Below are 27,236 nucleotides of genomic sequence, written 5' to 3'. Positions count from 1 at the left end.
TGGTAAACAATCTTATTAATTACTAATAGTGTTACAACCATATCCATTAAATTATAATATATACATATTATTCTTATGAATTCTACTTTTGAGAAACTATCCAACTGAAACAAAAACACAGGTATTAGGGTGTTTGAACAATAATATTGTTACAGTACCATCTATAGAGTCAAAAACTGGAAATAACTGTTGATTCAGAAAATATATTTAAATGATTTACACATCAGTGTAAATAAAACTATTAAAAACAATCAAATTTATATTTCTCTATCACAGTAATTAGGACCAGTTTTCATCAACAGAACAAAAAACCTGACCGTTTAATTTAAAATCTTTCTGTTTTGGTTAGTTTGGATAATGGCATGAAATTATTTCACTGATTCAACTAGCATATATTCCTTTACTGATTAGAAACACAAGGAAAAATTAATAACTGATAGGCAGGAGATAAACAGGGCAGGAAGAGATTCATAAATTTCTTAAAGAAAAGTGTCCTTATTGAAGTCACCTATAAGCTCAATGCTAAATCCAATGGTCAATTTACATTTCTCATCATACTTAAGCGCATCATTATCACTTCTTTTTTGGTAGACTTTACTCAGTTTCAGATGTCACAATTTTTCTCTTATCTCATTGATTGTTCCTTCTCAGTTTGCTTTGGTAGTTTCTTCTCTTGTTCTTAATATTCTAATCTGGAATTCAGTGCATGGCCTCTATTATTTTTTATCTATACTCATCCGCTGTTTGACCTCATCTAGTCTTATATCTTTATATGCCATCTTGTGTATTAACAGCTAAGTTTATATCCATAGCCCTGACCCTTTCCCTGATCTCCAGATATATATCTGCCTACTTGACATCTCCACTTAGCTGTTTAATGGAACCTCAATGGCAAACTACAGCTTTACTTCTTACACTTCCCTCCCTCAAATTTGTTTCTCCTGCAGCTTCCCCCATCTCATAAATTGTAACTCTATCTTTCCAGTTTCTCACATTTATGACCTTAGAATCCTACTTCATCTATCAGGAACTGCCAAGAACCCTATTGCTTTCATCACTGAAATGCATCTATAATTTGACAAGTGCACAGAGTTTCTACTTCCATTACGTTGGTGGAATCAATATAATCTCATAACTTAAAAAAAATAAGGAATACCCATACAAGGAAACCAAATATGTTTTCATAGGTCTATTCTCGTCACTCCTACAGTCTAGTATTAACAGAGACTAATCTGTTGTGGACTGAATGTTTGTGCCCTCCATTCCCCATTTACATGCTGAAGCCCTAATCTTCAATGTTATGGTATTTGGAGGTGAGATCATTGGGAGGTCATTAGGTTTATATAAGGTCATGAGAGGGATCCCTGGGTGGCGCAGCGGTTTGGCGCCTACCTTTGGCCCAGGGCGCGATCCTGGAGACCGGGGATGAAATCCCACGTCGGGCTCCCGGTGCATGGAGCTTGCTTCTCCCTCTGCCTATGTCTCTGCCTCTCTCTCTCTCTCTCTCTCTCCCCCCCCCCCGTGTGTGTATGTGACTATCATAAATAAATAAAAAATTTTTTAAAAAGGTCATGAGAATAAAGCTTCCATGATGGAATTAGTGTCCTTGTAGCTTTCTCTTTCTGACATGTCATTACATAGCAAGAAAGTAGTTGCTTACATGCCAGGAAGCAGGTTCTCAACAGAAACTGAGTCTACTGATACTTGGATCTTAGATTTCCCATCTCCAAGAATTGTAAGGGATAATTGTTTGTTGTTTAAGATACCAGTCTTTGGTGTTTTGTTCTAGCACCCCAAAATGACAAAGAGATAATCCTTTAAAAATATAGTTCATGTCACCCCTCTGCTAAAAATTGCAATGGCTGGCCATTTCCTCACAGTAGAATCCAAAGTCCTTAAAATCTCTTCTAAGTCTTTAGATGATGGGGCTAAGATTACTTTTCCAACCTCATCTTCTATTTCTTTCCTTGGCTCTCAACACTGCAGCCACACTGACCTCCAAAAACTTCCTTAAACATATCAAGCAAACTCCCACCTTCAGGAGTGTGTTCCACCTCTCCTCTGTGTAAAGATGCTCTTGCTCCAAACAGCTATTTGCTAACTGCCACACCTACTTCAAGTCTCTGCTCAAGTTATACCTTAATGGGCCTTACCTTTACCACACCATTAGTACTACATTTGTTCCATCTGCTGTAACACCAGAACCTGTAAATCCACTTGTCCTGCTATACTGAAACTTTTTTTTTCCATAGAACTTATTATCTCCTAATGTATTTGTAATATTCTTAATTTATTATATTTATTTTTGACTGTCGATCATTAGAATGTAAGCTCACCAAGGCAGAGATCTTTATTTTGTTCTCTAATATATTCTAATCATGTGGAACAGTGCCTGCCTGGCACATATCAGATACCCAGTAAATGTTGGATGCATAAGTGGGTGGGTGAAGGAAGTAGAGAGATAGACAAATTTCTTAAATTTAAATGCTATTCCAAAATATGTATAGATTCAAGCCATCTATTTAATGTGAACTTTATGAGATGAAACTATGAATTTAGAGAAAATGTATAAAATACTAGTCTTGTTCTACAAGAAATTACAAGGAACAAAAATATTTCTCAGCATAGGACTTGGTATTGTTTGCAGCCGAGGCCAAAAAAGAAGCACCTTGGCAAAATTTTGCTTGGGTCCAAAAAATGTAAATTTATCACATATTTATACTGTTTTACGTCTGAGTTGTTAGACAACATTTATCTCTCTAGTTCTTTGAGAAAGTATAAAGTTACAAAAAATGGGTTCAAGTAACACATTTATAAAATCAAAACCCATGTACCTAAAAGTGCATATCTCTCTGTTTTGGTATGCAAAAGAAAAAGTAAATGGCATGCTGAACTTGGCTTTAGAATAGGATAATAGAACTTTAGTCATTTAAAAATTATTATTTTAAAGATTTATTTATTTAGAGAGAGTGCAAGTTGGGGGAGGGACAGTGGGAGGAGAGAGTCTCAAGCAGACTCTTTACTGAGCATGGAACCTGACTTGGGGCTTACATTCATGACCCATGAGATCATGACCCGAACTGAAATTGCGAGTCAGACACTCAATAGACAAGCACCCCTTAAATGATTTTTATATTGGAAATTTTTGTTGGTTTTCATATGAAAAACATTTGGTTCTTGTAAATATAGGGTTATATAGTCACAACTGGCAGGTTGTTTTCATATCATTTAATAAACTGCAAGTACAGTAATGATAAAAATAATTAGTTCATATTTGACAAAACCTTATCCTTGGTTCTTGATTTATTTGTTCTACTTATTCAACACTTAACTTACTGATAAACCAGAGTGTAAAGGAAGGAGTAAGAACCATGTGAAGAAATTATTCCCAGCTGATGATACAGCTGATGACGCATATGAAACACCTAGGGGACTCTGGAACAGATGCAGCCTTGGGAATAATTCCCCCCACCCCATCCCAGAGAGTAATTATAAACCACATGTATACTGTTTTAAGTATTCGATCACAAAATGGGCTCATTCATACCTGTTCAAAGATTTTATAGCAGTACATATTTAGTAGGACCTGTGTGTGTTTAACATATGTGGTTTACACTCTGTGAGTGATTCTGAACATCTATCATGGGGTTATTTAAAAAAATCAAAGTGCTAGTGTGCTTGCTCCAACAGTCAGAGTCCATCTAGTTATTCAGTATTTGCATTTTAATGCTGATTTGTTTCTCTTATTTAGTATATAATCTCATTTTCTTATAACAACTGCTTGAGCTAGGTATTTTATCTCTGTTTTAAGTTAAAAGCTGTACTGTTACATGCAAATTGGGGCATTTGCTGGATCTGAGTAAATATTCCTCCAAAATTTCAACATCTTGTCACATCTGTCATTGACTCACACTTTACCGTCTTCTCTACAGAGATAGCTCTATGTGACCTTCAGTATCTTCAAACCTCCAAACACACTGAGCACTCAGTTTGAAATCTGATTGAACTTAGGACAGGTATAGAGAGGTAGGAGCCAAGATGACAAATCTATTCCTGAATTTGAAGGTCTTTACTTGCCTTGAGGAGATAATATTACATACATGGGTAACTGGTTCATAGATTACTTTGTTCCATGGATTAATAATGCAACTCGCCTAATGCCCAAAACTCAATGAAGAAATAAGAATAATGAATTTCTGATAAACAAGACTGAATAACCATGTGGCTAAAGAAAAGCAAATGAAGTGGAGAGTGGTACAAGAAAGGTGAACATAAGACAGGTAGAGGAAATCAGGGTATAGAGGCTTCACACAACGTCATCAGTGTTGTGTTTTTTTTTTTTTTTTAAGATTTTATTTCTATTTATTCATTATAGACAGAGAGAGAGAGGCAGAGACACAGGCAGAGGGAGAAGCAGGCTCCACATCCCGGGAGCCCGATGCCGGACTCGATCCCGGGACTCCAGAATCGCGCCCTGGAGCAAAGGCAGGCGCTAAACCACTGAGCCACCCAGGGATCCCCGTCATCAGTGTTTATTTTCTTCTCAGTGCAATGAGAAACCAAACAGTAAATTAATTTAAGTTTTTACTTATTGAATACATTAGCATGGATTGCTAGAGATTTTGAGACAAATTGTGAGTCAATTGTGAGCTAAATGCAGGGATTTAAATTCTTTCCTCATGCTAAAAACATACACTTATTCTCAGTGACCAATCTCAGGAATTATATGTTGTAAATTTATTTGAATAGTTTTATAGGAACAAGTAATAATATTTATAATTGAGGATTAATTATCCCTACAAGTATAGTCTACTTTAGGCTTTAAAATACAAAGAGAATTATAAATCTGGTTTTAATTTCAAGTTTATTAGGCTTATATAGTATAAGTACAATTAGTCATTGTGTCTGAGGGGGCATGGAAAATATATTGAAGAACAATATCTTATATATTGATTAAAAAGTCAAAAAGCAAATGATTTAAAGCATTGCACATTCATGCAACTTCTTATCTATTAAGAATTTTTCATTAGGCTTTTTTAAAAAATGAAGTATAATTAACATACAACTAGTTTTGGGTGTAAAACTGATTCAACAATTCTATACATTACTCAGTGCTCATTAGTCAATAATCAGTATAGTCACCATACAATGTTATTACATTATTCACCATATTCCCTATGCTGTAATTTTCATTTCTTTGACTTACTTATTTCATAATTGTAAGTTTGTACCCCTTAATCACATTTATCTATTTCACTCATCTCCCACAATACCTTCTAGGTCCATTTGATGCTGTCATGAATATCAAGGTCTCATCCTTCTTTATGGCTAATATATCTATATATACACCACTACTTCTTTAGCCATTCATCTATTGATATGGAATTGCTTCCATATTTTTGCTATTATAGATAACACTGCTATAAACATAGGGATACATAAATCTTTTCACATTAGTGTTTTTGCTTTCTTTGAGTAAGTCTCTAGTAGTTAGGATCACTGGATAAAATAATATTTATATTTTTAATATTTTAAGGAACCACAATACTGTTTTCCATAGTGGCTGCACCAGTTTACATCCCCACCCACCAGTGCATGAGGGTTCACTTTTTTCCACATCTTTTCCAACACTTCTGTTTGTTGTCTTTTTTGAGTTGAGCTATCATGACAGGTTTAATGTGATATCTCATAGTGGTTTTGATTTTACTTTTTCTGATGACTAGTGATGTTGAGGATCTTTTCATGTGTCTGTTGACAATCTGTGTGTCTTTGTTGAAAAATGTATATTCAGATCCAGTCCCCATTTTTAGTTGGATTTGGGGTTTTTGAGTGTTGAGTTGTAGAGGTTCTTTATATATTTTAGGTATTAACATTTTATCTAATATATCATTTGCAAATATCTTCTCCCATGTAGCAAGTTTCCTTTTCATTTTACAGATGGTTTCCTTTGCTGTGAAAAAACTTTTTATGTTAGTATAGTGCCAATAGTTAACCTCAAAGATCTAAAGCAATTCTGAAAAAGAAGAATAAATCTGGAGGTATCACAACCCAAAATTTCAAGTTATACTACAAAACTGTAGTAATCAAAACCGTATGGTACTGGCACAAAAGTAGATACATAGATCAATGGAATAGAATAGAATAGAGAGCCCCAAAATAAACACAAGCTTAGTCAATTAATGTAAGACTAAGGAGGCAAGAATATACAATGGGGAAAAAGTCTCCTTAATAAATGATACATCCAAAAGAATGAAACTAGACAGCTTTCTTACACCATGCCCCCCCCACAAAAAAATGGATTAAAGGCCAAAATAAATGTAAGATCTGAAAGTGTAAGAAAAAAAACATAGGCAGTGATCTTTGATATTTATCTTGGAAACATTTTCCTAGATATGTCTCCTCGGGCAAGGGAAATAAAAACTTTTTTCTTATTTTTGTTTTTCTGAAAATGTCTTTATTTTGCCTTCATTATTTCACATATAATCTTGACTGACAATTCACATACCATAAAGTTCATTCTTCTAAAGTATATAATTCAATGTTTTAGTATATTCACAGAAGAGTATGATCACAACCACTATCAATTCCAAAATATTTTCATAACTCTCTATTAGCATTCATTCCCCATTCCCCAATTCCCCACCCTCTGGTACCCACTAGGCTATTTTCTGCTACTGTGGATTTGTGTATTCTGGATAGTTGGTGTAAAAGGAATCCTACAACATGTGTTTTTTTTGTATCTGGCTTCTTTAATTTAGCATAATGTTTTCCAAGATTGTCTACAATATAGCAATTATCAATACTTCAAAAAAAAAAAAAACTTCATTCCTTTTAGTGGGTGAATAATGTTCCTTTTGTATACATACACCACATTTGTTTACCCATTTATTAGTTGATGGATATTAGAGTCTATCACTAAGCTGTATTTTTAAAATTATTTTTAATATGATTGACACAAAATGTTATATTAATTTCAAGTATACAAATTAGTGATTTGACAAGTTTATACATTGTGTTATGTTCGCCATAAGTGTAGCTACCATCTGTCCCATTATATCACTCTAACAATATCATTGACTGTATTTCTTATTCTGTGCCTTTTACTCCTGTGACTTATATGCTTCTAGTTATGGAACATTTACCATTCCCCTTAAATCATTGTGCCAAACTCCCCACCTTCCTCTCCTCTAGCAACCATCAGTTTGTTTTCTGTATTTATAGGTCTGACTCTGCTTTTTGTTTTTATTCACTTGCGTTTTTTTCCCTTTAAGATTCTACTTATGAGTGGAATCATATGCTATTTGTCTTTCTAGGCTGACTTACTTCACTTAGAGTAAAATCCTCTGGGTCCATTCATGTTGTCACAAAATACAAGATCTTATCCTTTCTTATGGCAGTTTAATATTCCATCTTCTATATGTATATAATATACGTGCCTTATATATATATATGCATCCCATATATATGTGTAAACATATATGTATGTCATATATATGGAATACACACACACACACACACACACACACCAATTTTTAGCCATTCATCCATTGATGGGCATTTAGGTTGCTTCTCTATTTTCACTACTCTAAATAATGTTGCTGTAACACAGAGATGCATGTACCTTTTTTTTTTTTAAGATTTTATTTATTCGTGAGAGACACAGAGAGAAAGAGGCAGAGACACAGACAGAGGGACAAGCAGGCTCCATACAAGGAGTCTGATGTGGGACTCAATCCCGGGACTCCAGGATCACGCCCTAGGTTGAAGTCCAGGCACTAAACCGCTGAGCCATCCAGGGATCCCCGTATGTATCTTTTCAAATGAGTGTTTTTCTTTTCGTTGGGTAAATCTCTGGAGATGAGATTACTGGATCATATGATTCTTTTATTTTTAACTTTTTTTTGAGGTAACTCCATACTATTTGCCAAAGTGGCTATATCAGTTTAGATTCCCAACAGTGCATGAAGTTTCTCTTTTCTTCATTCTTACCAACATTTTATTTATCATTTTTATTCTAGCCATTCTAACAGGTACAAGGTCTAGTTCATTGTGGTTTTGATTTACATTTTACTGATGATTAGTGATGTTGAGCATCTTTTGAAGTGTCTGTTGGTCATCTGTATGTCTTCGGGAAAATGTCCATTCAGGTCATCTTCCCATTTATTTTTCCTTTTTTTTAAAAAAAAAAAATATATATATATATATATATATATATATATTATGGAAGTTTGATTTGCCAACATATAGTGCAACACCCAGTGCTCATCCCATCAAGTGCTCTCCTCAGTGCTTGTCACTCAGTTACCCCAACCCCATGCACACCTCCCCATTCACTACCCTTTGTTCATTTCTCAGAGTTAGGAGTCTCTCATTTTCTGTCACCCTTTCTGATTTTTCCCCACTCGTTTCCTCTCCTTTTCCTTGTAATCCCCTTCACTATTTCTTCTATTCCCCATACGAGTGAAACCATATGATGATTATCCTTCTCCAATTGACTTACTTCACTCAGCATATTACACTCTGATCACATCCACGTCGAAGCAAATGGGTATTTGTCATTTCTAATGGCTGAATAGTATTCCATTGTGTATATATAACATATCTTCTTTATCCATTCATCTTTCAATGGACATTGAGGCTTCTTCCATAGTTTGGTTATTGTGGAAATTGCTGCTATAAACATTTGGGGTGCAGGTGTCTCAGCTTTTCACTGCATCTGTATATTTGGGGTAAATCCCCAGTAGTGCAATTGCTGGGTCATAGTGTAGCTCTATTTTTAACTTCTTGAGGAACCTCGACACAGTTTCCAGAGTGGCTGTACCAGTTCACATTACCACCAACAGTGCAATAGGATTCCTCTCTCTCCACAACCTCTCCAACATTTGTTGTTTCCTGTCTTGTTAATTTTCTCCATTGTCACTGGTGTAAGGTGGCATCTAATTGGGGTTTTGATTTTGTATTTCCCTGATGGCAAGTGATGCGGAGCATTTTCTCATGCTTGTTGGCCATGTCTATGTCTTCTTTGTTGAAATTTCTGTTCGTGACTTTTGCCCACTTCACCATTGGATTGTTTGTTTCTTGGGTGTTGAGTTTAATAAGTTCTTTATAGATCTTGGATCTTTATCTGACCTGTCATTTGCAAATATCTTCTCCCATTCTGTAGGTGGTCTTTTAGTTTTGTTGACTGTTTCTTTTTGCTGTGCAGAAGCTTTTTAAATAGTTTAAGTCCCCCTAGTTCATTTTTGCTTTTGTTTCCCTTGCCTTCATAGATGTATCTTGCAAGAAGTTGCTGTGGCCAAGTACAAAGAGGGTGTTGCCTGTGTTCTTCTCTAGGATTTTGATGGAATCTTGTCTCACAGTTGGATCTTTCATCCATTTTGAGTTTATCTTTGTGTATGGTGTAAGAGAATGATCTAGTTTCATTCTTCTGCACATGGCTGTCCAATTTTCCCAGCACCATTTATTGAAGAGACTGTCCCTTTTCCAGTGGATAGTCTCCTGCTTTGTTGAATAGTAGTTGATCATAGAGTTGAGGGCCCATTTCTGGATTTTCTATTCTGTTCCATTGATCTATGTGTCTGTTTTTGTGCCAGTACCAAACTGTCTTGATGATCACAGCTTTGTAATACAGCTTGAAATCCGGCATTGTGATGCCCCCAGCATTGGTTTTCTTTTTCAATATTCCTCTGGCTACTCAGGCTCTTTTCTGATTCCACACAAATTCTAAGATTATTTGTTCCAACTCTCTGAAGAAAGTCCATGGTATTTTGACAGGGATTGCATTAAATGTGTAAATTGCCCTGAGTAGCCTAGACACTTTCACAATATTAATTCTTCCAATCCATGAGCATAGGATATTTTTTAATCTCTTTGTATCTTCCTCCATTTCTTTCAGAAGTGTTCTGTAATTTTAGTATATAGATCCTTTACCTCTTTGGTGAGGTTTATTTCTAGGTATCTTATGTTTTGGGGTGCAACTCTAAATGGGATTGACTCCTTAATTTCTCTTTCTTCAGTTTCTTTGTTAGTGTATTGAAATGCCACTGATTTCTGGGCATTGGTTTTTTATATCATGCCACATTGCTGAATTTCTGTATGGTTTCTAGCAATCCTGAAGTGGAGACTTTTGGGTTTTCTATATACAGTATATGTCATCCGGGAAGAGGGAGAGTTTGACTTCTTTGCCAATTTGAATGCCTTTTATTTCTTTTCATTCTCTGGTTGCTGAGGCTAGACTTCTAGTACTATGTTGAATAACAGTGGTGAGAGGGGACATCCGTGTCACATTTCTGATTTTAGGGGAAAGGCTCTCAGGTTTTCCCCATTGAGAATGATATTTGCTGTGGGCTTTTCATAGATGGCTTTGAGATGCTGAGGAATGTTCCCTCTATCCCTACACTCTGAAGAGTTTTGATCAGGAATGGATGCTGTATTTTGTCAAATGCTTTCTCTGCATCTATTGAGAGGATCACATGGTTCTGTTTAATTCTTGTTGATGTGATCTAGCACATTGATTGTTTTATAAGTGTTGAACCAACCTTGCATCCGGGGATAAATCCTACTTGGTCATGGTGAATAATCTTCTTAATGTACCGTTGGATCCTATTGGCTAGTATCTTGTTGAGAATTTTTGCATCTGTGTTCATCAGGGAGATTGGTCTATAATTCTCCTTTTGGTGGGGTCTTTGTCTGGTTTTGGAATCAAGATGATACCAACTTCATAAAACAAGTTTGGAAGTATTCCATCCCTTTCTACCTTCAGAACTCTTTATTAGAATAGGTATGGTTTCTTCTTTAAACATTTGATAGAATTTCCCTGGGAAGCTATCTGGCCCTGGACTTTTATGTCTTGGGAGGTTTTAGAGGACTGCTTCAGTTTCCTCCCAGGTTATTGGCCTGTACAGGTTTTCTATGTCTTCTTGTTCCAGTTTTGGTAGTTTGTGGTTTTCTAGAAATGTGTCCATTTCTTCTAGATTGCCTAATTTGTTGGCATATAGCTGCTCATAATACATTTTTAAAATCATTTGCATTTCCTTGGTATTCCTTGGTGGTGATCTCTCCTTTTTCATTTGTGATTTTATTAATTTGAGTCCTTTCTCTTTTGTTTTTAATAAGGCTGGCTAATAGCTTATCTATCTTATTAATTCTTTCAAAAACCAACTCCTGGTTTTGTTGATCTGTTCCACAGTTCTTCTTGTTTCTATTTCATTCAGTTCTGCTCAAATATTTATTATCTCTCTTCTTCTGCTTGGTGTAGGTTTTATTTGCTTTTCCTTCTCCAGTTCATTTAGGTGCGAGGTTAGCTTCTGTATTTGTTTTTTCCAGTTTTTTGAGCGATGCTTGTATTGCGATGTATTTCCCTCTCAGGACTGCTTTTGCTATATCCCAAAGATTTTGAATGGTTGTATCTTCATTCTCGTTAGTTTCCATTAATCTTTTTAATTCTTCTCTAATTTTCTGGTTGACCCTTTCATCTTTTAGCAGGATGCTCTTTAACCTCCACATGTATGAGTTTCTTCCAAACTTCTTCTTGTGATTGAGTTCAAGTTTCAAAGCATGGTCTGAAAATATGCAGGGGACAGTCCCAATCTTTTGGTATTGGTTGAGACCTGATTTGTGACCCAGTATGTGGTCTATTCTGGAGAAAGTCCATGTTCACTTGAGAAGAACGTGTGTTCAGTTGCGTTTGGATGGAAGGTTCTGTATATATCTGTGAAATTCATCTGGTCCAGTGTATCATTTAAAGCTCTTGTTTCTTTGGAGATGTTGTGCTTAGAAGATCTGTCATTTGCAGAAAGTGCCATGTTGAAATCTCCTACTATTAGTGTATTATTATCTAAGTATGTCTTCACTTTGGTTATTGATTGATATGCTTGGCAGCTCCCATATTAGAGGTATAAATATTTATGATTGTTAGGTCTTCTTGTGAGGTAGACCCTTTAAATATGATATAGTGTCTCTCTTCATCTCTTACTACAGTCTTTGGGATAAACCTTAATTTATCTGATTTGAGGATTGCTATCTCAGCTTTCTTTTGAGGACCATTTGAATGCTAAATGATTCTCCACCTTTCTTTTTCAGGCTGTAGGTGTCCTTGCATCTAAAATTAGTCTCTTGTAGACAGAAAATAGACGTGTCTTGCTTTTTTATTCAGTGTGAAACCCTGCGCCTTTTGATGGGATCATTAAGCCCATTCACATTCAGGGTTACTGTTGAAAGATGAATTTATTGCCATCATAATACCTATTCAGTCCATGTTTTTGTGGATTATTTATTTGGGCATCCTCTTTCTTTTACAGAGCCCCCCTTAATATTTCTTGAAGAGGTGGTTTGGTGGTCACATATTCTTTCAGTTCCTGCCTATCTTGGAAGCTATTTATCTCTCCTATTCTGAATGACAGCCTTGCTGTATAAAGTATTCTTGGCTGCATGTTCTTCTCATTTAGGACCCTGATATATCCTGCCAGCCCTTTCTGGCCTGCCAGGTCTCTGTGGAGAGGACTTCTGTGAATCTAATATTCTAATATTTGTCCCTATGTAAGTTAGGGATCTCTTGTCTCTTGCTGCTTTCAAGATTTTCTTCCCCCCTCCCCTTTTTTTTTGGAATTTGCAAGTTTCATTATTAAATTTTGAGGTGTTGAAGTTTTTATTGATTTTGAGAAGGACCTCTCTATCTCCTGGATTTGAATGCCTGTTTCCCTCCCCAAATTAGGGAAGTTCTCAGCTATGATTTGTTCAGATATACTTTGTGGCCTTCTCTCCCTCTCAGCCTCTTTTGGAGTCCTAATTATACGTAGATTCTTCCTTCTCAGGCAATCATTTATTTCCCTTGGCCTTTCCTCATGGTCTTTTAATTGTTTTCCCTTTTTTCCTCAGCTTCCTTTCTAACCATCAACTTGTCCTGTATGTCACTCACTCTTTCTTCCACCTCATTAACCCTAGCAGTTAGGACATCTAGGTTGGACAGCATCTCATTTAATTTATTTTTAATTTTGCCCTGATTAGATCTCAATTCTGCAGTAAAAAAGTCTCTAGAGTCCCTTATGCTTTTTTCCAGAGCTGCCAGTAGCTTTATAATTGTGCTTCTGAATTGGCTTTCTCACATAGAATTGTAATCCATATTCTGTAACTTTGTGGCAGAGTGTACTGATTCTGATTCTTTCTTTTGTGATGAGTTCTTCCTTCTAATCATTTTGTTCAGTGCAGAGTTGCTATATGAGTGGGCTGAGTCAAAATATCAACCACAACCTACGTAAATTCCACCCTAGATGATTCTGACAAGGTCAGAGACCACAAAATAAAAAAGAAGATCAGAATAAAATGAAGCAAAATGACCACTAAAGTGCAAAACAAATTTTAAAATAAAGTAGTAAAAAACAAAAAGCCTAAAATCCTAAAGAAGAAAAAAAAGTAAAGAGGAAAAAGAGGGGGAAAAAAAGAAAAACGGGGATACTGGGGGATGATGGTGTTAAAGAAGTGGTAGTGGAGAGAGAATGTAGTCTACCTGAGTGGTCCTAGAGGGTGAATCTCTTGGTTCTCTGTGTATTTTGTTCTGTATGTTAGAAGATGCTCAATCTCAAATTTATATAAACCAGCAAAATTTATAGGAAGCCCCAACACTGACCATCAAAATATAAAAGAGGGAGTAGAATGTGAAGAGAGAATATAATCTCACAGAATGGACCAGTACAATATTCCACTTAGTTCTGAGTGCATGCTGGTCATGTTTTAGAAGGTATTAACTTCTGCCATTGTAGAACAAAACAAGGCAGAGAAAACAAAAAAAACATAAAACAAAACCCATATCTCATATTTCTCCTAAAATTATATTGAATATGTTGAAGGGAATCCAGAAGTGAAAAATATATCTAAGACATGTAATTGTAGAACATGAAAGTCAAAAAGAAGAAACATAAAACTGAAGAGCTGGTAAAATATTGTAGTTAAGGTGAGAAAAGAGAAAAAATATTGGAAATTTTTAGTCTGATATAAAAACCAGTTGTAATGGAAAAAGGAAAAAAAAAACTAAAAAAAAAAAAAAAAAACAAAGTCGGGGGGAACCCTCTAGTTCTATATACTATATTCTCACAATTTTCCCTTGGTCCTGGAGCTTTCCAGTGCTGCTTGGTCAAGAACTTGCTCTTCACCTGTCCTTCCAGCTGGTTTTCTGGGGGAGAGTCTGCTCTGCTGATTCTCAGGTGTGTGCACCTGGGGTAGATGCCCGCCCCCTGCCAGGTGCCGGGCTCAGTGGGAGCTGTTTACCCCATGAGGCCTCTGTTCCCTGGGGCCCCACTTTCCTAGGCACAGGGTGACACAAGGAGAAACAACAATACTGATGGCTGCCAGGTCCCCAGCTCTGGAGTTAGCTCCCCACAGTAACTAATGCAGTCTCCCTATCTGCAGTGGCCTAGATGCTCCCCAGGCGGTGGGGGCTGTGCTGCTCTGCTCAGCTTGGCAGAGCCCAGCAGCAGGAGAGTCCTAACTGACCTGTGCCCTCCCAGCTTCCATCTGTCCCAAGGGGAATGGAGGATCACTGGCTTTACTGCTCCGGCGCCCTGGGATCCAGGGCCTTGTGCTGCTGGAACCACGCTCCCAGGGGCTGTGACTCTGGATGGAATGGGGCACAGATGCCTCCCTCTGGAGCCATCTGCCTAACCCATTGGCTTCTCCCAAATGCCTTGAGGGCTGCAGCACTCTAGCCCTTTACCGAGATTGGTCCATGGTTTGTGATGGAATATTCTGTATATATGTTATGTCCATTAGTCCAATGTGTCATTCCTTTTTTTAATTTTTAAAAACTATTTTTTCCAGTGTGTCATTCAATGACATTGTTTCCTAATTGATTTTTGGCCTGGAGATTTATCCGTTGATGTAACTGGAGGGTTAAAGTCCCCTACTATTATTGTATTACCATCAATTTCTCTCTTTATGTCTGTTAATATTTGTTTTATGTATTTGGGTGCTCTACTGTTGGTTGCATAGATAATTATTATATCCTCTTGTTGAATCAGTCTCTTTATCATTATGGAATGTCCTTGTTTGTCTCTTGTTACAGTCTTTGTTTTAAAGTCTATTATGTCTGATATAAATATTGCCACCCTAGCTTTGTTTTTGCTTCCATTTGGACAGTGGATGTTTTTCTATCTCTTTACTTTTAGTCTATATGTGTCTTTAGGTCTGAAGTGAGTCTCTTTTAGGCAGCATATGGATTGGGTCTTGTTTTTTATACATTTTTGTACCCTATTTCTTTTGATTGGACAATTTAGGCTGTTTATACTAAAAGTAATTGAGAGGCATGTGCTTATTGCCATTTAAAATTTCTTTCTGGTTATTTTTGTACTTTATTTCTTCTCTGTATTTTTATGATTGATGACTTTATATAGTGCTGTTTGGCTTCCTTTCTCTTTTTTTTTTTTTTTTTTTGTGTGTGTGTGTGTGTGCGTGTGTATGTATGTATGTATCATAGGTTTGGGGTTTGGTACCATGAGGTTCATATATAACATCCTAAATAGATAGCAATCTATATTAATTTGGTTATTTAAGTTCAAACACACTCTAAAAAGAAAAAAAAAACACTTTTATTTCTATTTCTTTTTTCCCTTCTCTTTTTTCCCTTTTTTCCTTTGTCTTTCACATTTTTTGTATATCTTATCATACTTTACATCTTTCTACTCATAATTTTCTTATGTCTAATTGTGTTATTTCTTTTCCACTTAAAGATATCTTATTAACACTTTCTGTAAGGCTAGTTTAGTGGTGATAAACTCCTCATCTTGTGTTTATCTGGGAAATTTTTCTTTCCTTCAAATCTGAAACCCTGATGGGTAGGATATTTTTTGGTTGTAGGTATTTTCCTTTCAGCACTTTGAATATATCATGCCTCTCTCTTTTTTTGCCTGCAAAATTGCTGCTGAAAAATTAGCTGTTAGCCTTATAAGTTTTCCCTTGTAGATAACTTTTTGTTTCTCTCCTGCTGCTTTTAAGATTCTTGTTATACTTAATCTTTGACATTTTAATTATTAGGTACCATGGTGTGGACCTACTTAGGTTCATCTTATTCAGAACACTCTGTGCTTCTTGGTCTTGGTCCTAGGTTAGGGAAGGTTTCAGTTTTTATTTCCTAAACTAAGTTTTCTACAACTTTCTCACTTCTTCTGGGACATATTCACATATATTAACAAATAATGTGAATATTTGCTTGATGCTTTCCAAGAGAATGCTTATCATATCCTCATTTTTTAAAAAATCTTTTTTTGTTGTTCAGCTTATGTGCTTTCTATTAGCCTGTCTTCCAGTTCACTGATACATTCTCCACATCCTCGAATCTGTTGATGCCCCTTGTGTCTGTGTGTGTGTTTGAATTCAGTTGTATTCTTCAACTTTGATTTCTTCTTTTTTTTTCTAATTTCTTGTCTCTTTATTGAAGACTCCTTGAGTTCTTCCACTCTTTTCTCCAGCCCATTGAGTATCTTTATAATTATCATTTTTAATTTTTTTCAGGCATATTGCTCATCAGTTTTATTTCAGTGTGTGTGTGTGTGTGTGTGAGGGTTTTTCTTCATTTTGGAGCATATTCCTCTGTCTTCTGATTTTGCTCAACTTCATGTGTTTGTATGGATGAGGCAAAATAGCTAGTTTTAAACTTGAATGGATGGTGTTGTGTGTGGTGTCATCCATATAGACTGCCTGAGGACTTTTGCCTGCTGCCTGGAACTGTGGCTGCATATGCTAGTTACTCGTTTAAACCATGGCTCTTTATAGAAATAAGAAAAAAAAGATAAGAATTTTTAAAAATAATTTAAAAAAAACAAGAAAAACAAAAAGAACAAAAGTAAAAACAAATGATAAAAAAATGGGAAAAAATGTTTAAAACTAAATTTAAAAAAAAAAAACATTTTTTTTTTTTTTCCCTCCCCAGGACCACAAAGTCTGGTATGGGCTTGCTGAGGATGCAAACTTGCTGTGATGACCAGACCTGCTGATTATGATGTCCATACCTTGTCCCATTTAGGCTTTTAAGTAGAGAGGGGAAAAAAATGTCATTCTCTAGTCTCTCTGATTTCAACAAACCAGAGTCCACAAGCCCACACCAGACCCAGCCCCTTTCAGCGTTGAGGGTGGGGATTCCTTTTGTTGTTGTGTCTCCATCTCTTTTGCTGTTCTCTTTTGCCATTCTGTCTTTGGTTGTTCAGAAGCTGTTTAGTTGGCTCTCAGTTCTTTAGGAGGAATTGTTCAATAAATAGAGGTAATTTAATGTGTTCCATGGAGGAGGTGAGTTTAGGGTCTTATCTTTCCAAATTGGACTGGAATTATCATTATGGTTTTAAATCAATAACACTGCTAAGAATATGAATGTACAAGTTTTTAGTAGACATATGTTTTTAATTATCTTGGATACATATCTGAAAGTGGAAAATGCTATGCCATATGGATATTCTATGTTTAATTGTTTAAGGATCTGCCAAACTAGTTTGAGGGTTCCAATTTCTCTACATCCTTATCAACACTTCTCATTGTCTGTCTTTTGGATTCTAGTCATTCTGGTGGGTACAGAATGTTCTCTCCTTAGGGTTTTTATTTGCATTTCCCTAATGGCTAATGATATTGAGACTATGTTCACATGCTTATTGACCATATGTATACCTTTCTTTGAGAAAAATCCTTTCAAGTCCTTTGCCTATTAAAAAAATGGGCTTTCTTTATATTTCATTTGTAAAAGTTCTTTATATATTCTCCCATATTATCAGTTGCTTTTCAGTTTCTTATACTGTTTTCAGAAGCATAAAAGTTTTACATCTTGATGGAGTCTAATTTATATATTTTTTTCCTTTTGCTTCTTGTGCTTTTGGTGTTCTATAAAAGAAAAAAGAACTTGCCTTTTCCAATGTGTTGATTTTTTCTGCCGACATTTTCTTCTAAGTGTTTTGTACTTTTACCTCTTATGTTTAGATCTTTGATCCATCTTGAGTTCATTTTTTACATGGTGTGAAGTTTGTTTTTTATATTCTTTTTGTTTGTTTGTTTGTTTTTTTGTTTTTTTTTTGTTTTTTATATTCTTTATATTATCTATTGAGATCTTAATTCTCTTGTTCAATGATGTCATGGAGGGTCTTAATCCCTGATCCAGTGGTAGAAACTGACTTAATGTTTGTGCCTCCTCCACACTCCCAATTCATATGTTGAAGCCCTACCCTTCAGTATGATCTGGAGATTGAGTCTCTAAAAAAGTAATTAAGAGTAAATGAAATCATAAGGGTGAGACCATGATCCAATAGGATTAGTGTCTTTATAAGAGAGAGACCAGTCAGCTTACTTTCTTCCTACACATGCATTGAGTAAAGGCCATGTGAGGACATTGAGAAGGTAGCCTTCTGAAAAGCCCAGGAGTAAGGCTTTTCCAGAAACTAAATCAGCCCAAACCTTGATCTTAAACTTGTAGCCTCCAAGATGGCAAGAAAATAAATTTGTTAATAAGTCAACCAGCCTGTGATATTTTGTTAAAGCAAGCTAAAGAGACTAATGCAGAAACACTGCACTGTTACCCCCAATATACATAATCCTGCTCAGTTAGCTGATTATTAGTCAAATTATGGCTCTTCATATGATCCCAAGCCTTGAAAATGAAATATAATGTTTTCCTCAGAAAATGATAACTTACCCTGCTTTCTTGAAATTACTTGATTTACTGTACCAAACCCCAAATCTGGAACTGTGGCTGTTTCATAAGATTTTATAGCTAGAAAAGTCTCTCAAATATTTCTCAGTAAAATTTATCACTTCACTCATGAGAGATAATCCTTGGGAGAAGTGACCAAGGGTAGTGAAAGCTACACATGATTTAGGGGTACAAACACATATCCAGAATAGAATTCCAGGCTTTTCTATAATATACTATTTTAACTTTCAATAATGAGGCTCCTCCACTTCTGTAAGCTAAGTGGAACCTCATCTGTATCATTTTTTCTTTGCAGTGGTTATTGTGAGGTATCTTCATTCCCAGCTTTATTTTTTTTCATGGTTATAATCTTAATTTCTGTTTTTGTTATTCCACATTAGGATAACTGGCATGTTCACTGACTGCTCTGCCTATTCCATTTTCCCTACAATATGATATTACACACCCATATATTCTTAAAGATTAGCATTCAGTATATTAGTTTATTATTTAGAAAACTTCAGAGTTTTCCAGTGTTTTTAAAATTTGAAAACTCGGGATCCCTGGGTGGCTCAGTGATTGAGTGCCTGCCTTCGGCCCAGGGTGTGATCCTGGAGTCCCAGGATTGAGTCCCTCCTTGCATGGAGCCTGCTTCTCCCTCTGCCTGTGTCTCTGCGCCTCTCTCTCTCTCTCTCTCTCTGTCTCTCATGAAAAAATAAGTGAAATCTTAAAAAAAAATTTAAAACTCCTTAGCCTGATTTTGTAGGCCCTCCATAACTTTATCTTAACCTTTGTACATCAATATTGGTTTCCTATCCTTTATCCTATTACATAACTCTGTATCTCTATTACTTAGGAGTTCTCAATCAGGGGTGATTGTCCTCTCCTCTAGGGGCATATAGCAACATCTGCAGACAGTTTTTGTCATTACTACATGGAATGAAGGGTGTTAGTGGCACCTACTAGGTAGAGTCCAGGAATGCAGCTAAATATAATATACAGCATAGCTGCCCATAACAAGACAATATCCAGGCCCAATATCAAGAGTGCCAAGGCTGAGAAACTCTTATAGCCTAAGTGTTAGCATGCTTTTTTTCTTTGAATATCTTTTCCTTATTTTCTTTATATCTTACCTCTTCTTCAAGGTCAGCACAAATTTTTTTTTTTTTTTTTTGGCGTGTGAAATTGTCCTGGAAAACCTCAGCTTTTTGAGATCATTCTATCTTGTATATCCTCTAAACACACTTTTTTATTGGATCATTTGGCACTATTACATATGACATTGACATGTAAAATCCAAACTTTTATATGTCATATGTACTTCAAAATATATTCTACTTTCAACAGTCAGATTTATTGTTTTTATCTTTACTATATGTATTGTGTAATTTCTTTGTATTAAGAAATGAAAGTATGGGGGTACCTGGGTGGTCAGTCATTGAACATCTGCCTTTGGCTCAGGATGTGATCCCAGCATCCTGGGATCAAGTCCTGCACCGGGCTTCCTGTGGGGAGCCTGCTTCTCCCTCTGCCTATGTCTGCCTCTTTCTCTGTGTCTCTCCTGAATAAATAAATCTTTTTTAAAAAATGAAAATATGAAATTCTAACATACTTCTGAAAATCAGATTTATTCCCATACTATTGACTGTAATGATTAGATGATATAATTTAAATTAGTAATTACAGTTTAAAATAAAAAAGAACATTTCTGTTAATATACATAGTTGGATATTCTTTCATATTTTGTTATAATGCAGATTATTTCTATTTATAGCTTATGAGGAAAGTATATTCTGATTGTTTCATGAAATTTTACTTTGATTCAAATGTAGTAACTTTCTTTGTGGGTGGAGAATAATCCAACTATTTTATATATAATTCTTAGTTTGTAGGGAGGAGGAATTTTTTTTTCACTTTTTAAATGAATAGAAAGAGTCTATTTTCAAACTATACCTGCTTTTTCTATTCCTGTTATAAACCTTACTCTTGCAACATTTAAAATTAGCTATAGTGCTGGATAGCAATTTAATCCTAAAGAATGTTCTTCTGTCTTTTCTCCTCCTTAAAGTGTGTGCTTCTGACAAAGAAAGGCTTAGAAAGAGGAAAATATATAATGATGGCATTTTTCATTTGTATTTTAAAGGGAGGGTGACTCTTCATGCAAATCTATTCAGTAAAAATTTACATGATGGAAAATGAGGAATAAACTGCTTTTATGCATCATGAAATCCATGTACTGTTTTATGCAGCTATAAAATAGATGACTGCTTCACATAATGCACATGGATGCCAAGCAAATCTAAATAGTGCCTTCTTGTTCCCAAGTGTCAGGCAGTCCAATTGAGTAGACATTGGAAGAGGAAACTAAACTAATCTATAGGGTTTTATTCTATAAAGATATATCTCACCTTTGTGCTCACGAGGAATTTTATCTTAAGCATGGAAAGGTACCTGTATTGTATGCCTGATAATGAAAAGGTACATTGATTTTTACTAAAAGTATTTCTCTTCCTCTTAATTTAAAGAGAAACTATTTCAAGGCCTGAGAAAAGCCTTTCTATCTTCCTTAGTTAGCTAAGGAAAAGGGTCTATACCTCTGAAATAGAAAAATAACTATCAACTTACACTATTTGGAAATAGATGTAATATGAATTTTTCTTCTAAAAATTAAAATTAGATGCACGTAAGTATGGTTGGCTGGTTTGTAAAAACACAAGGAGTTTCAAACCTATGTTCAATGAGATCATTTTGTATCTCATTGGCATTTAAAAACTTTCAGATACTATTTTCTTTACTTAAGAATGTCTGAGCACATGTAGGCAAGAACCATTGCATGACCTAGGGAACCTAGGTATGCTAGCTTTTTAGCTTATATTATCACAGTAAAACCAAAATTACAGTGTAGTCTCACTGGCATGCTACTGATACTCTAGAGTATAGATTGTAAAACCCTTTAGTATTCCATGTCTTTGATTCTCCTAGTGCCCCTCCCAAGTTCCATCACAGTTGATGGAAATCAGGTCGACATAAAACTCAATAATCAAAGGAAAAATGCAATCCTGAATCCTAAAGCTGATCACTGCTATCTACTTCCCTGACTAATCTTAATACCTATATTCCTTCTCTTCATTTCTCTGAGAGCTTATATATGACTATTTTACCTATTACAGATTAAATTTTAATTTAAGCATATGAATATTGAAATATTACAAATTACTTTTATTTCATTTAAATACTATTGTAATAATAGTTCTCCATTCAGGTATTTATGTGTATTAGTGCTCACTTTTTGGATTTGTTTTAAAATTTTCTTTCTGCCACATAGCCTGGACTAGGAAACTTACAAAAAGTTTTGCGTTTAAAATCTAGTACTATCTCCATTTTACAGAGAGTGAACTGATAGAGGAAAAAGCTATTTCTGCCTAAGCTATCACTCTATAGGTGATAGAGTCAGGATTTGAACCACATCATTTGGTTTGGGTTTGTAACAAAGAAAATAATCCTTCCCAAATATATTGCATGTTAAAATATTGCATTGCTCTTGAATATGGCCACAACTCCTATTATATACTTCAAAGAATGTTTCCTTTGAAAAAAATTCTATGAGCTATTTGAAATATTGTTAGGGTTTTTCTTAAATGCACTTAAAGTGCTACATGTAAATCAAGTGTTAAAATAATAATAAAAATAATATGCTGCCATATTTTGAAAGGCTGGTACTAGAAAATAAAGACATAAGTATCATACTGCTTATTTTTAAGTATTTTACTGTGAATAAGTAAGTTTGTTTAAGTACTATGGGAGTACTAGAAAAGTCCCTGGTTTCTAATAAGAGAAGCTATTATAATTCAAATATTTAACCTATGACCTATACAGACATATCTTCCTTTTTTTTTTTTTTTTTTTTGGCAGTGAAGTGTCTCACCCTTGAGGAGTAGAAGTTTAAAAAAATTAAAAAAAAAAAAAACAACCCACAACAGACTCTGTTCACTCTATCTCAAAAATATAAGCCATTTTTTCAACCTGAAACAACTTACATCCTCCTCAAATCAAAATTCCATCTCTCTAATCTTTAAATTTTTACTTTATAGTCTCTTTACTATAATATATATATACCTAGATTAATACCACCATTCTACAATTAAATAAAAATTTTAGCACTCATATAATATGGAAAGTCTCAGGATTCTGTTGAAGTTGTCAAATGTTACATAACAAGTTCATTGATCTATCTTTGTCAATAAGCTAAGTTTCTTTAAAACATGAATGCAGGCTCCTATTTCCTTTAAAAATTAACTCAAGGGGCACTTCAGTGGCTCAGTGGTTGAGCGTCTGCCTTTGGTTCAGGTCCTGATCCCAGGGTCCTGGGATTGAGTCCTGCCTCAGGCTCCCCGCAGGGAGCCTGCTTCTCCCTCTGCCTCTGTCTCTGCCTCTCTCTCTATTCTTTCATGAATAAATAAGTACAATCTTTTAAAAAATGAAATAAAAATTAACTCAAGACCTGATATATCATTGTATATATAGCAGTTATGCATAGAAGAAAAAAAGAGTAGCATTCAGATGATATGCTAAAAAATAGGGAAATACTCTTCATGTCTTTAAACTCAGTCTCTCTATTCTCTACTTCAGTACACCCACTAATATTCATAAGTGAAACACAGATTCTTTCCTACCTAGATATTGATATTGTATATTTCAAAATTAGAACTAGAAACTTTCATTATCAAAAGTGTCCCTATTAAACTGAACTCAAGCCCAAAATATCACATGCTTGCATTATTTTTAAGAGTTATAGTTAAAATACATCTAAGTTGACATTAAAGATTTCTCCCAATTTTAGAGAAGTTAAAATATCAAAGCGGTATGCCTTAGAAATGAATAAAATAATTAGCTGTGTTTCCAAACATTACTACACCATTTTTGTACATCTATCTTCTTTTTTTTAGATTTTATGTATTTATGGGGGGGGGGGAGAGAGAGAGAGAGAGAGAGAGAGCAAGCATGGAGAAGGGGGAGAGGGAGAAGAGACTCTTAAGCAGACTCTACATTGAATGAGCAGACTGACACAAAGCTCGATCCTTGAACCCTGAGACCATTGCCTGAGGTAGAACCAAGAGTCAGATACTTAACCAACTGTACCACCTAGGTGCCCCATTGTACCTCTAATTTTGGTATATGAATACACATATATCAGTTGAATATGTACCTAACTCTTTATCACCCATCAGGTCATGTGTACTATCAATTAATATAAATAAATTTCAGAATGCTTATGTTTTGTTTTTATTTAAATTTAAAAGTAAATCCATTTAATTAATAAATTATGCAAAAAGACAGTAAAAGTAGAAATTATGTTTTATGTGCAATCTAAAAATAAGGTTTTATTCTCTTAGAAACTTACCTATAAAAATTCTAACAACTAATGTTCTTGAGAAACAAAGTTTAATTAATAAAAATATTTATAGGTTAAATTAGTCACAATGAGTTAGTATTGTATTTTTCCAATTAATTTTTCCAACTTATAAAATAAATAAATACATAAATTATAGGCAAAGAAATTTTAGTTTCTGAAATCCATGTGTTATTTCAACACAAGACATGATTATATTATTGTCTATTTCATACAATTGGATAAGATGGTTCAACTTTATAAAAATATATTTTCTTGGTTGAAAAAAACAGAATTCCTTTGTGAAAACAGTTTGGCCCCTGGGTGGCTCAGTTGGTTAAAAAAAAATTGTCTTTAGTATATGAGAAATAAGTATGGTATCAGGGTGTCCTTCCTAAATTGATTGCAGTTTTTGCTTGAATGTCAACTTTTTTTTTAAGATTTTATTTATTCATGAGAGACTGAGAGAGAGAAAGGAAGAGAGAGAGAGAGAGAGAGAGAGAGAAACAGGCAGAGACACAGCCAGAGGGAGAAATAGGCTCCATGCAAGGAGCCCCATGTGGGACTTGATCCCAGGACTCCAGAATCACACCCTGAACCAAAGGAGATGCTCAACCACTGAGCCACCCAGGTGTCCCAAATGCCAACTTTTTAAAAACTGAGTCTTTATTATTTTAAGCAATTATAGATTTATTTAAAAATTGAACAAAAAGTGCAAAGAATATACCCTTTACCCTCCTCCCAATTTCCCCAATTATTAACAAATTAGTGTGGTACATTGGTTGCAATTGATGAATCCACATATTTATATATTATTAACTAAAGTCCATAGTTATACATTGGGGTTCACTCTCTGTTGTACACTCTGTGAAATTTTGGCAAATGCATAATGAAATGTATCAACAATTATAGTATCATACAAAAGAGTTTCATTGTCCTGAAAATCCCATGGTCTGCCTATTTATCTCTCTCTCTCTCCAAACTACTGAACTTTTTATTTTCTCTATGGTTCCTTTATATTGTTTTTGTGACTTAATAGCTTATTTGTTTTTATCACTGAATAATATTCCATTGTATACCATGATTTGTTTATCCGTTCACCTACTGAAACACATTTTGTTTCCAAGTTTTGGTCATAATGAATAAATCTGCTATAAACATTCATGTGCAGGTTTTCATGTGATTATAACTTTTCAACTTATTTGTGTGAATGCCAAGGAGCCTAATGGATGCATCATTTATGTTTTGATTTTTAAGAAACTGCCAGAATGTGTACCAGAGTAGCTCTACCATTCTGCATTCTTGCCATCCAGGAATAAGAATATCTGTTGCTTTATATACCCAACGAGTGTATGATAATGTCAGTGTTTTAGACAGTGTTTTTGCCATCCCCATAGGTGTGTAGTGGTATCTTGTTTTCATTTGTAATCCTGTAATGAGCTATGATTTTGAGCATCTTTTCAAGCGCTTGTCATCTGTATATCTTTATTGGTAAGATCTCTGTTCATGTCTTTTGCCCATTTTTTAAATTGGGTAATTTGCTTTCTTTTGTTTCAATTTTAAGATTTCTTTGTATATTTCAGATACAAGTCCTTTTTCTGGTATGTGTTTTGCGATACCCTACCTTATCTGGCTTGTATTTTCATTTCCTGAAGCAACTATTACTTTTAATAAATAAGCTTTTAATATTTCTTGTAGCATTTGCAGAATTAGTTTTTAACACTCAATTCATGTTACAACAAAGTTTAGAACCATTCATTTGATTCATTTGAGAACATTAGATTAAATCTTCCAAAATCAGCCATCCTTAAGAGACCATGGGTTTTACATAAATGGGGGTTTGTTTGTTTGTTTGTTTGTTTGTTTGTTTTAAAGATTTTATTTATTTTTTTTCATGACAGACACAGACACAGAGAGGCAGACACACAGAGGAAGAAGTGGGCTCCTCACAGGAAGCCTGATGTGGGACTCTATCACTGGACCCAGGATCACACCCTGAGCCGAAGGCAGATGCTCAACTGCTGAGCCACCTAGGTGTCCTGGTAAATGAGTTTTTAACATTAAAACCCTGGCAATTATAATAGTTGGACATCTGGCCACCTGTAAAAATGAAAGTGAATAGTGATCCAATAAGGTTGTCATTGCTGGCAGCTTTTGGTCTTTATTTATTATACAGGTTACAGAATATGCTAATTAACAAAAGATATTCTAATGGCAGAAAGGAACTTTAACTCTGATGTAGGCCAGTGTTAATTGTATTTTTTGTTATTACTGTTGTTTGTTTTTTGCTTGTTTTAAGGAAGAAAGACTGTGATGACTCTCATCATTTAACTCTGCTTCAATCTTTATGTGTGCATTTCAGAGGGTTTAAGTTGTAACTTAAATACGGTAAGTAGCAAATTAGGAGACTTATAAAACATTTTATGAAAATGGGGCTTGATTCAACCAATATAAATAAGCATGACAAACTTGGGGGTAAGGTTCAACACCGTTACCTGCCAGGATTCTGACCCCAATTTAGAGGGACTCTGAACTCTATGCTTAGAAGCAACTGTCAGCCCTGGCTTTAGCTTCCCCAAGGGTGTTTTCTTTTTTTGCACAGTACTTTAAATGTTACTGAATATGTCAAAACATTATTTTTTAAATCAGGAGTTTTCATGTTAAAATCAACCCTTCCAGAATCCCTTTTACGTTCATGGCAAAGTTCTGTGGCAAGAGCAACAATACCACTGTCTTTTGAAAGGCTTACTTAAAATTTGCCACTGAAACTTCATTCCTACCCCATTGTTTCACTTATTTTGTTACTTCCTGGTAACTGGGGGTACTGGATTTTGCAATCCCTATTCTTTATACCACATTTTATGAATGATCTTTTGAATTCTACAAATGATGGAAATGTTTTAAAATTTGAAATTTGGCCTTGGGGTATTTTTGTAGAAAGTAATTAATATGTATCAAAGTCAGCCTGACCATTTGATGACTGAATCACAGTACCCTACATATGGATATCTGACACCTTCATTGCAAATGTCAAATAAATACATATAATCTTATCAGCTGTGTATAAATTTATTTTAGTGGGGAAAAGGATTTTTAAAAAGAAAATAATATAACAAAAATCATGTTCATTTAGTAGTTCATACACAGTTTAGAATTTATAGAATGGAAACAGACCTAATTATTCAATATTTA

At 35.0% G+C, this 27,236-nt stretch overlaps 1 long non-coding RNA gene across 1 annotated transcript in view; it reads left to right on the top strand.

Annotated features, from left to right (window-relative positions):
* The window catches only part of LOC144304348 (uncharacterized), a 76,389-nt gene extending 50,318 nt beyond the window's left edge, over window positions 1-26,071 (top strand). The window contains exon 3 of the long non-coding RNA XR_013371250.1: window positions 25,946-26,071. This is a non-coding gene — a long non-coding RNA (uncharacterized LOC144304348). The remainder of the gene's footprint in view (window positions 1-25,945) is intronic.
* The last annotated feature ends 1,165 nt before the right edge of the window (window positions 26,072-27,236 follow it).

Source organism: Canis aureus, chromosome 33 (assembly GCF_053574225.1).
Source record: "Canis aureus isolate CA01 chromosome 33, VMU_Caureus_v.1.0, whole genome shotgun sequence".
Classification (NCBI taxonomy): domain Eukaryota; kingdom Metazoa; phylum Chordata; class Mammalia; order Carnivora; family Canidae; genus Canis; species Canis aureus.
The sequence above is the reverse complement of the archived record's forward strand: the minus strand, read 5'-3'. Positions and strand labels throughout refer to the sequence as shown.